The sequence below is a fragment of the Saccopteryx leptura genome, chromosome 2 (assembly GCF_036850995.1).
Source record: "Saccopteryx leptura isolate mSacLep1 chromosome 2, mSacLep1_pri_phased_curated, whole genome shotgun sequence".
In the NCBI taxonomy this organism is placed as follows: Eukaryota; Metazoa; Chordata; class Mammalia; order Chiroptera; family Emballonuridae; genus Saccopteryx; species Saccopteryx leptura.
The window spans coordinates 312,588,871-312,600,952 of NC_089504.1; the positions used below are offsets into that span (position 1 = coordinate 312,588,871).

General features: G+C 39.0%; 1 protein-coding gene across 1 annotated transcript in view; it reads right to left on the minus strand.

The window, feature by feature from the left end:
• DGKI (diacylglycerol kinase iota) overlaps positions 1–12,082 on the minus strand; it is a 356,858-nt gene that overhangs the window by 110,589 nt on the left and 234,187 nt on the right.

Consider the following 12,082-nt stretch of genomic DNA (forward strand, 5'->3'; position numbering starts at 1 on the left):
AAGACCTCGACCTATACAATATTTGTGATAACAGCAGATCTACTAGCAGTGAGCTCTAGTCTTCTCCAGAGGGCTGGTGCTATCAAACTAAGCCCTGGCCACAGCAGTAGCAACAGAGTGGGAAATCGGGTTCAGAGAGTGGCTACAGACCAGCCACTGTGCCTCTCCTCCAGGGAGCTCCCCAGGGGCTGACAAGTGTGCACCACCTTCATCAAACGCAGCAGCATCTGTTCCCTATCCACATCCTTCCACCTTCCAGCCTCTCATCTGTACCCACCAATTCCAACCACACAATGTTGCCTCCTGACCCACAGCTTCCCACCAATATTTCTCACTTATGGGTCATTCATTTGAATAGAACTTTCTGATCCCACATGAATTCACCTAATGTGTCATTTCATCTCCAGAATGATGAGCTAAGCAAGATGAAAGAAAACAGAGACTCTTCCCAGCTACTTATCTCTCTCTCCCATCCACTTTGCTGCACATTCACTGTCTTGCTCTCAGCCCTCGTTGCCTGACAACAATGCATCCATTCCCCTTTCCTACCATCAGCAGCTCACTTAAACCCAGATTTCAGATCAGGGTCCCTTGATAGTCTGCTATCAAATGTTGCCATAGGTACGGCCCATCAGCAAACTGGAAAGCATTTGATCACAGAGCCCATAATGGAAAAAAACCTTTGAATTATTCTGGGCCCTGGTATAATAGCTAAAAGAGGCAGCTCAGCAAAGTGGGAACTCAAGACTCCAAGTCAGATTGCCTGGACTTGAAGGAGAGTTCTTGCACTTGCTGGTTACTCAGGAAACTCTGTGCTTCAGTTTCGTCGTGGGTAAAGAGGTAATAATGGTATTCACCTCCTAGGGATATTATAAGAATTAAATGAGTCAATACAGGTTTTGTGCTTAGAAAATTGTGAGCACATTGCAAGTGTTCAATAGATGTTAGCTATTATCGGTATAATTATTATTCTGAAGATTCTGCTCTTATACAAGGTTCTGCCTAATACATCATAGCATCTGCTAATGCCCCGTCTCGGAAGAGGTTTAAGGAACCTCCTTAGACACTTGTGACAAGCTGTTGGGCCCTTCTGGAGGAACACTGTCTAGCCTGGCTGGTGTCACCATTCTTCTGGGTCTTCCTCACCTGGTATTCTATAGGGTGAGCCATAACATGAAAACAGACAAGTAGAACATGGGGGAGAAAAAGTACACAGAGATGAAAGAAAACCCAAGTAATTCAGTTATGTCCCTTTATGTCAAATTATATTAGTGTCCCATTAATGGCTGACTGGAGTGGAAGAGGACAAAGGTATTCTCTGGAGTCTAGGAAATAGCACTGCCATTAGCTTTCTAAAATTAATTTTGCCAAGAAAGTTAGTAGAGCATAGAAGAGACTAATAACCTGGGTAAAAATACATTTGCTTCCTTGCCAACATTTATCACAAGCTACTCTTATACTGATGCAAGCTCTATATTTGGGGTTCTGAACCTGACTTCCAAAGGAACCTCTCAAGGATCCCAAAGGAACTCAGCAATCTGTGAACTACCTTTGAAATTGGGCAGTGACCCTAACCTGTCACCGTCTCACACATTTCCTCCAGAACGTCAAGACTGAGCTTGGGCAGAGTAGGAGTTCATGGACATAAACTTCGCTCTCAGTCATCCCCCATGATGACTTTCTCAAGAACTATAAGAAAACCCTTCACTGAATGATCCCATGGACCTCTGAAATCTCTAGACCACAGCTTCCTTATCCACACTGTGCATACCTGTTCCCCCGGGGTGTCGGGGGCAGGGGAGTGGAGCGCCATCAATACAACTACCTGAACTTGCCCTGCTATTCAACTTACACCTAACTCTCATTGCTTCCTCTTCTCCTGCACATCTTGTCAATAGCTTTTTTTTTTAAATTGGCTCTTTGTAGACTTTCAATCCATTAGTATCAATTCCTCCCTTATGCCTTCAAATTTCTTCCTTCTTTCAAGCAATTTCTGTACTATACACTGTTTCCCTCGGACGAATAGCAGACACCTGCATTCCCATCTCTTCCCCATGGACACCCCTTCTGGATGAGAGGGATGAGCTGGGTGCTTTCGTTCCCCAGGCTCATTTCTAGACAACTGGCACCACGTTATTCCCTCTTCTCACCGGAAACATGAATCATCTTGGAGTAATACCTCTAATAATAACACAATATTACAGTACATCAAACAGGGCCTCTGGTCAGAGAAATGTTAGCTCCAATCTGAACTCTGACAATACATTTGATGTTATGAATGCTGACATTACCTTTCCTAAACCATTTTCTGATCTAAAAATAAGACATAATAATGTACTGATAGTTTTATTTTAAATTTATTTTAAGAAGTACAAATTGACAGTCATAAATACAGTCAGAAGGATATAAGGTACAACAGAGGGAATATAGTCAATAATATTATAACAACTATGCATGGCGACAGAGGGGTACTGGAAATATTTGTGTGATTACTTCATAAGTTATATCAGGGGTAGTCAACCTTTTTATATCTACCGCCCACTTTTGTATCTCTGTTAGTAGTAAAATTTTCTAACCACTCACCGGTTCTACAGTAATGGTGGTTTATAAAGTAGGGAAGTAACTTTACTTTATAAAGTTTATAAAGCAGAGTTACAGCAAGCTAAAGCATACAATAATAATTACTTACCAAGTACTTTATGTCGGATTTTTGCTAAGTTTGGCAGAATAAATCTTTATAAAACAACTTACTATAGTTAAATCTATCTTTTTATTTATACTTTGGTTGTTCCACTACCACCCACCATGAAAGCTGGAATGCTCACTAGTGGGCAGTAGGGACCAGGTTGACTACCACTCAGTTATATTAATGTCTAATAACTATGTTGTACACCTGAAATTGATAAAATATTGAATGTCACCTGTGACTGAAAAAAAATTTTTAATTTTTAAAAGTACTAAGAGTTACAAAGAAGCTGAAAGAAAAAATAGAAATGCAGTGAGTATAGAATAAAAAGATCCAAGTAAGGCGATTAATCCATTCCTGGTAAGTAGTAAGTGCTAAAAAATGTTGTGTGTGTGTGTGCACATGCACTCATGCATGCGTCACACACTCACACACATATACACACACAAATGTGTGTATATATATATATATATAATTTATTGGGGTGACATTGGCTAATAAAACTATATAGGTTTCAGGTGTGTGATTCTTATTTTTGTATTTTTTCGAAGTTAGAAGCAGGGAGGCAGTCAGACAGATTCCTGCATGCGCCCGACCAGGATCCACCCGGCATGCCCACCAAGGAGCAATGCTCTGCCCACTTGGGCCGTTTCTTCATTGCAATGGGAGCCATTCTAGCGCCTGAGGTAGAGGCCATGGAGCCATCCTCAGCACCTGGGCCAACTTTGCTCCAATGGAGCCTTGGCTGTGGGAGGGGAAGAGAGAAATAGAAAGGAGACGGGGAAGGGGAAGGGTGGAGAAGTAGATGGGTGCTTCTCCTGTGTGCCCTGACTAGGAATCGAACCCAGGACTTCTACATGCTGGGCCAATGTTCTACCACTGAGCCAACTGGCCAGGGTTGTGTGATTCTTTTTTAAAAAGTATTTATTTTATTGATTTTAAAGAGAGAGAAAGGGAGGAAGAAGGGAGGGCAGGAACATTGATCTGATCCTGTTTGTACTGTGACTGGGGATTGAACTGGCAACTTCTATGGTTTGGGATGATGCTCAAACCATCTGAGCTATCTGGCCAGTGCAGGTGTGCAATTCTATAACACATCATCTATATATTGTCTTATGTGTTCAACACCCCAAGTCAAGTCTCTTTCCATCACCATTTATCCCCCCTTTACCCTCTTCAAAAATAATATACTGTTGGTTTTTTTTTAAAGATTTTATTTATTCATTATAGAGAGGGGAGAGAGAGAGAGAGAGAGAGAGAGAGAGAGAAAAGTGGGGAGGAGCAGAAAGCATCAACTCCCATATGTGCCTTGACCAGGCAAGCCCAGGGTTTTGAACCAGCGACCTCAGCGTTTCCAGGTTGACACTTTATCCACTGCACTGCCACAGGTCAGGATATACCGTTGTTTTGTTACTATTATTAGCCCCATATTCTGTTTTTATTCAGTCCTGGACAATCACATCATAGCAAAAACTAGAGACTCAGTTCTAAATAGTAGTTAGTAGGTCTCAAACCTTAGCACGAAGAGAATGCGTTGACATGGGTAGAAAGACAAGATTCGGTTACACAGGATCTATTAGGTGAGAATGGAAGTGAAGACTGTGAATGTCTGCAAGATACTCTACCGAAAGACAGTAAGAATGTAAATCCTAAATCATACTACAGAGGAGACCCTTAAAATTATGCAATGTTCTACCTTTGTATCTTATACTATCTTTATTAACATTTTTTAAATGGTTCAGTGTAAACCCAGTCACTTAAAACACTCACTGTGTGGACTCATTGATTTTTATGATGAACTATAATTTAACTAGTCATTTGTTACTCATATATATATATATATATATATATATATATATATATATATATATATATAAAGGGTTTTCCATTGCAAGGCAGAAAAGCACCACCACTCCGTCAGCCTTTCTCCCCTGAGGCCTGATTGAATAATAACAGTAATAAATTGCTTTAATTTCTTTCCAGCAATGTAAATGTGAGATTCCACCTGATCATAACCTAGATATAATACAGTATGTCTCTACTAATCTTTAACAGAAGTCATTTCAACTGGCCCTTATTTTATGATTGGACCTTGATTAAAATAATTAATTTCTAGTGTAAATCGATGGCATGAAAGACTATTTCTTCCTCCCCTTTGCAGCTCCAGCATCTAAAATAGATCCTGACACATGCTTCACAATAACTGTTTTGGAAAAACCGAATAAATGAAATGTAAAAAAGTCCTGCCCCTGAGGCTTGAGCACAGTGTGCCAGCGGAGTGTCTGTGTCCTGCTCACTGGAGGCTTTCTCTCTGTGATCCCCCGAAAGCCCAGATCTGGTCGCCCATGTCCGTCCTCTTTCCACCTATAGCAGGAGATAAGTCCATGCCGGGTTATGTTCTCTCACTGCTTTGCATCTTATCTTGCGGGATCTGCACACAGAATGAATTTTTTAAAAAGAGGAAAGAATGTTGAAAGGGCAGATGTCCCTTCCAGCATGGTAAGTAAACCATTTCAGGACTGTCTGGTGTTCAATTAAATAGCAGAGAACCAGAAACCTCTACCAACACATCCTTTCATCTGCTATCAAGCTGGGCCTTATTTTAAAATAATTATACTCAATATCTTCCTTTAGCAGCTTCCTAGAAGTTGCTACAGTTTACCCTGGGACATTTTCAAACTGCTATTGACAATCACCTGTCCAGAAACACCTCCAGGTGGGTATCTTACATTGAACAATAAAATCAAGTTATATCAAGGCTTCTGAACAGAGATTTAAAATAGATTTTGGATCCCTGCCGAGTTCAGACAAAACTATTTTTTTTTTTTTTTTTTTGTATTTTTCCGAAGCTGGAAAAGGGGAGAGACAGTCAGACAGACTCTCACATGCACCCGACCGGGATCCACCTGGCACGCCCACCAGGGGGCGACGCTCTGCCCACCAGGGGGCGATGCTCTGCCCCTCCGGGGCGTCGCTCTGTTGCGACCAGAGCCACTCTAGCGCCTGGGGCAGAGGCCAAGGAGCCATCCCCAGCGCCCAGGCCATCTTTGCTCCAATGGAACCTCGCTGCGGGAGGGGAAGAGGGAGACAGAGAGGAAGGAGAGGGGGAGGGGTGGAGAAGCAGATGGGCGCTTCTCCTGTGTGCCCTGACCGGGAATCGAACCCAGGACCCCTTGCACGCCAGGCTGACGCTCTACCACTGAGCCAACCGGCCAGGGCCCAAAACTCTTAACAATTCCATTGCCTTCTGCCTAGAGTAGAGAACCAACAGCTCAGGAATCTGAAAACAGTTGTGAAGGAGTTTTTGAATTTGGAACCAAGGAAAAACAGTTGTGAAGGAGTTTTTGAATTTGGAACCAAGGATTAAAAACCAAAATCACATGAGTGGCAGTCAGTCATGAGCTCCGACTGCCCACCATGTTTTTCTAGAGAAAGTACCTTGAAAGGTTAATCCATTTTTGATTAGAAGTTGAATCCTCATTCTTGGCCTCGTCAGAATCCATTTGTGAGTTGGCTGATATGTTGTAGCTTATAAATTATCTGAGACAGCTAGCCCCTGTAGATCTCTAACCAGATCATGGAACCAAAGCAGTATAGGGTTGAAAGAGATATTAGATGTTTTCTAATTCAGTATTTGCTACTCCATCTGGTTCTATATTCCTCTATGATTGCATCTTCCAGCAGCTGCTCAGTCTCAGCTTGATGCCTGTCCAGGAGTGAGATCCAGAATGGAGGTTCTCTATTCTTTGTCTAAACTGTTCTAAGCATCTGCAAATTCTTCCTAAAGCATCTCTCTCTCTCTCTCTCCATAGATTCTTTTTACTGTTTACTGGCCTTTCTCCTATTAATTGGGTCAGAACTGAACTTAAATCACTGAGACAGTCAGCCATAAGCACTAATGGCAAAACAATGTAAACTTCGAGCACCAGAACTATTACTTATCAAAGAAACATTTGCAGACTTAATGGACAAGCGACTAAAAATAGGCTGTAAGTAACAAAGAGCAAAAATACTTGTATGCCCTTGGTTGAAACAAAACAGAATTGTAAACATTTTTTGAAGATTTTATAATATATATGGGAATGCACTCTTTCACGCTTCCATTAAAATCTGTAACAAATATTGATGCTCCTGAACCTGTAATGAATGAGTGTGTAATAGAGTGAAATTAGTATGTGGTTATTAGGGACTGTTTCTTCTGCTGGGTGCAGGAGGGAAAGGCGGTGGGGGGGTGGATGAGGTGGGGGGATAGATGGTGATGGAGGGAGACTTGACTTGGGGTGTTGAATACACAATGCAATATACAGATGGTGTACTGTAGAACTGTGCAGCTGAAATCTATATAATTTTATTAACCAATAGCATCCCAATAAGTTAAATAAAAAAATGTTTTAAGTGCAGTTTCACAGAAATAAAATTTTGTGACCTTTCACATTTATCAATAAACACACTAAAATTAGGCTTAAAACTACTGGTAAATTTGCTCGTCTAATAACTGTAAACACTTGGATGAATCAAATGGTGGTATTTTAGTGGAGGTCTATGTGTAACATTAAAAATATATTTTATAAAAAAAATGAGATTAGATATAATTTTTAAATATTTAACACTTATTTCACTTATATACCTTCAGGTAAAAAATCAAGAATTTAGAATTTTTAAATTTAAATAATTTTTACATTTTCAATCATAGTTGACATACAATATCATTTTATTTTCAAATGTATACCCCCAATGATTAGACATTACATAACTTACTAAGTGATCATACTAATAAATCTTATACCCATCAGACACCATACATAGTTATTAGAATATTATTGACTATATTTTTTATAAGTAAAAATGACCAAACAAAACAGTAGCCCAAATGCATGAAGTAATAATGGAGTGAAAATAAACATGGCCATATATTAACTTTGAGAAATATTATAATTCTTATGACTGTCAGAAAGGATTGAATGTATGAATCACAAGATGTGTTCCTATTGAAAAGTTACTGTGGGAATTGTATGTAAGTAGCTCTGCATCCCTAGGAAACAGGCTCAGTAAGGAGAGAATTCCATGTTTTATCTTCTATCAAAAAATAAAAAGTTAAGTACTGCCTCAACAATAAATAAACAGCATTACATAAGGAACATGTCCTTAAATGGTTTTAGCTTTCTATACAAAATATTTTATAAAAGGACACTGTATTTTCCTACAATCTTGGTATTAGAGAAAGACTATTTGCAGAATTATTTTTTTCTTAGTGGGCAATCAGTATTTCCACATTATGTTCTACCTCATATTTTCCCCTCCAGGTTGACAATGGCTTGCCAAGGTCTGGAACGTTCAGTGGTGCTACATTTGGCTCTGGAGAGAAACATGGCATCAGAACTCTCCTACAACCCTGTTATTCATCAGCCTACAGCTGGTGGGAAGTTAAGTCCCCCACTCCCAGCACAGCTGTGTACCCAAGATCCTATGTTTCCTTGTCAGAAATCCAAAGGCAATGACTCAGAAAGCCCTCTATACCCAATTCTCCTTCCAACTGAACAATTTAGGCAATTAGGTGGAAACTTTTCATCACCTTTCTCTAATGCCTGATCCAATGACTACAAATTTTTTTATTGAACCACTCTTCTTGTTGATGTAAGAACAGAATAAAGACACATTGCTAGAACCAAACTTGTAAAACTCATTTGACAATTGGACCACTACTACCACAATTACTAATCAACAAAAATAACCTTGTAAAATTTGATAGTAAACTTGAGGGAACAGTTCCTTAAGATATACTTTTAGTGGTGGACTAAGAAATTAGTCTACTATTTGAATTTAGTCTACTCTAAGAATTTAGTCCACTCAGATGATAAAGAATAAACCAAAATGAAATAACTAGTAAAAAAATATCAACTAAAAGGAAAACAATGAAAGAGAGAAAAAATCATTTCTGTTGAGAATGTGATAGTAAAATGTGAAAATAATTTGGGGTACTTTTGCTTGAACCATTTCTTTCTCTCCTTCCACTTACCATAGTAAAGAGGCTGGTGTCTCTACCAAAGGTAATATCCTAACATATTCATAAGCCAAGAACCTTTCTTCAAGAAAACACGTAATTATTTTACTTAGCCTGGGCAACAAGATACCATCAAACCAAAAGACTAATTTATGACCCAATTAGAGGACATAAACAACTTCTCAAGAGAAGTTGAGTCTCAATAATTAATCAAGAAAAAGAAAATAATTACAGTTATCTGAAATACAACATTAAAAACTTTGACTTCTTTGTTTCTTTTGTAATTCTTCCCATGCCCCTTTTATTTTAGTCAAATATTGTAGCTGCAACTTTGGAACTTTCTGAATTCAGGTTTAGAATTTCACCGGACACAAAATATGATGATGAGTTCTGGGGATTAATTAAATCAAGCATCAACAAGAATTTTCTTTTCATGCCTTTAAAAAGGTACTCTCTTCATTTCATAAAAGTGTTTTTGTGGTATTATGACAGACCAAGACAACTCAATTGCACTGGTATAATTAAATGGAAGTTTTCTTACAAATGAAATGAAATTCATTACCACCTCAGTGAAGGGATCTAAAACAAACACCCTCTTGGAACGCTGAAAACAAGCATCTAGATTTCTTTGTTACTGACACGTTCTTGTTACTCTATTGAAGACTATAATATAGTATCAGTTATACCAGAGTAAAAACTGAAAACTTCCTTTTTCTCTCTCTCTAAATGTAGTAAATCCATTAATAACATTGCAGTTGTAATGTTATTATAAAGATATAAATGAATACTTTCTAAAAGTATTTAATTGTTTTGTTTTTTTTTCTGGGTGGAGAATCCATATGTAAATAAATTTTTTATTCACAAAGACTAGCAAAATGATTCCTTTTCCTTTCCTTTTATAGTCTGTATTTCTATAGTGGTTTTATTATAATAATGTTTCAGGAATTCAGATTCAAACACTTTTAAAGTTTATATTGCTCACTACCTTACTTATTTTACAGGAAAAATGAATTTGTGTCCAGACAAGTCAACAACCTTATTTTACCCATGTAATTAGCACAGAGAATCTGCTTTAGATAAAAGAACAATGTCCTTCAGCCCTTCTTATACCACTAAATATATATATATATTAACAAATTAAACTATCAATACATGTAATATACACAAAATTCAATCTTCACATAATTGATGGCAGGAAAAAACTAAAATTCCAGTTTATCTAATACAATGCTATTATAGGTTGGGTTGTGTCCCCAAAAGTTTATATGCTGAAGTCCTATCCCCCAGTACCTCAGAATATAACCATATTTGGAAATAAAGTTTTTAAAGAGAAATTAAAATTAAATAAAGTTTATGGGTGGACCTCATCCAAACTGACTAGAGTTCTTATAATAAGAGATTACAGATTCCAAGATGGCAGTGGAGTAGGCAGACGCACAGACAGCCACCTCCCATGACCAAACTGGATTATAAATTAATTTAAGAATAATCATCGTGAAAAACCAGCTTTGGACTAAAAGAAAAGGACTCAAAAACCAAGGAGCAGAGAAGATCCATACCGATCCTGGAAGGGAATATGTGGGTGGGATGGGGGCTCCTGCTGCTCCCAGGAGTGAGGGGAGGCTAAGGCTAAGGGTCCAGAAAGGCTCTCATTGCAAGGAGAGAGACCTTAAGAGGCAGGGCTTCAGTCCCAGGATTGGAACCCCTGCCTAGAAACCCAGGGACTGGAGAAGACAGCCTGACAGCATTGAGTGGGGAGAAAAGCGAGAGTTCTAGAAGTTTGTGGGAAGTGGCTAGCAAAAGAAAGTGCAGCCTTAAAGGGCCAGCACAGAAAATATCACTCACAGCCACTTGCCTGGGGCTCCAGGGGCAAGGAGGGCTGAGAGGACTGGTCATGCATGAGGAGAGTGGGGAGGCTGAGACATGGAGATGCTGACCTGAGTTGAGTAATTCTTCAGTGCTGAGGTGGCCATAGCTGGGGGAGGGGTCACTCCCTCTGCCCTGCACAAGTCTAGTGTGGAACCAGTTGATCCACCTCCAAAAAGCTCTCCAGCTCCAATCAGCACTAAAGGTTGTTCTAAAAGGAGGAAGTAAATGGGGAGGGGCAGTGACTCAGGTTTCCTGGGAGACCTGAGTTACACCTTCCCCTTCATACTGTGTGCCTTGCCCCTGGAGAGGCACTGGGCAGAACACACTTTCAGTTTCTCAGAGGCCACACCAACAGCATTACTGGATACAGTTTCAACTGGGGCCAAGAAAAAAACAAAAAACAAGATATGCCCATTTCCCTCCTCCTAAACAGAGAAGCCCCCTTCTGGAATCAGCAAACATAGAAGCTCCCTACTAAGATCAGCAAACACAGATACTTTCTGCTGGACTCAGCAAACAAACAACAGGGAAATTAAGACTTTTAAGTGGGTCTACTAGTTAAGGAGAATTAAAATCCAAGTAACCAGCAGAGGCTGAGGAATAAAGTCCTGAAGAAGAAACTGCATTCCATAAACCAACCTCAAACCACTACTCTAACAAGCTTGCAAAGCATACACAGAAAGAATGGGAAGACAGAGGAATGTAACCATATGAATCAACAAGAAAAATCCCCGGAATAAGAACTGAATTAGATGGTGGTAATCAAATGACTGGATGCAGAGTTTAAAATAATGATTGTTAGGATGCTTAAGGATCTCAAAACTATGATAATGGACTTAATGATCACCTAAATAAAGAAATTGCAAGAATCAAAAAGGACACTGAAACCATAAAAAAGAATCAATCACAAATGGCAATTATAATATCAGAAATGAAGACTACACTAGAAGAAATCAACAGCAGGCTGGATGAAGCAGAGGATCAAATCAGCAATTTAGAGGACAAGATAAATAAAAACACAGAAAAAGAGCAGCAAAAAGAAAAGAGGCTCAAAAAGTCTGAGGAAACTATAAGAGAACTCTGTGACAATATGAAGAGAAATAAAATCTGCATCATAGGGGTTCCTGAAGGAGAAGAGAAAGAACAAGGGATAGAGAAACTGTTTGAAGAAATCATAACTGAAAACTTTCCTAAATTGATGAAGGAAAAAGTCACACAAGTTCAAGAAGCACAGGTTCCTGATAAAAAGAAACCCAACAGGCCTACATCAAGATACATCATAATTAAAATACCAAAGTTAAGAGATAAAGAAAAAATACTAAAAGCAGCAAGAGAAAGAAAGTCAATTACTTATAAAGGAGACCCCATAAGGATGACATCCAACTTTTCAACAGAAACACTTGAGGCCAGAAGGGAATGGCAAGAAATATTTAAAGTAATGCAAAACAAGAGTCTACAGCTAAGACTTCTCTATCCAGCAAGATTATCATTTAAAATTGAAGAAAAAATAAAAAACTTCCCAGACC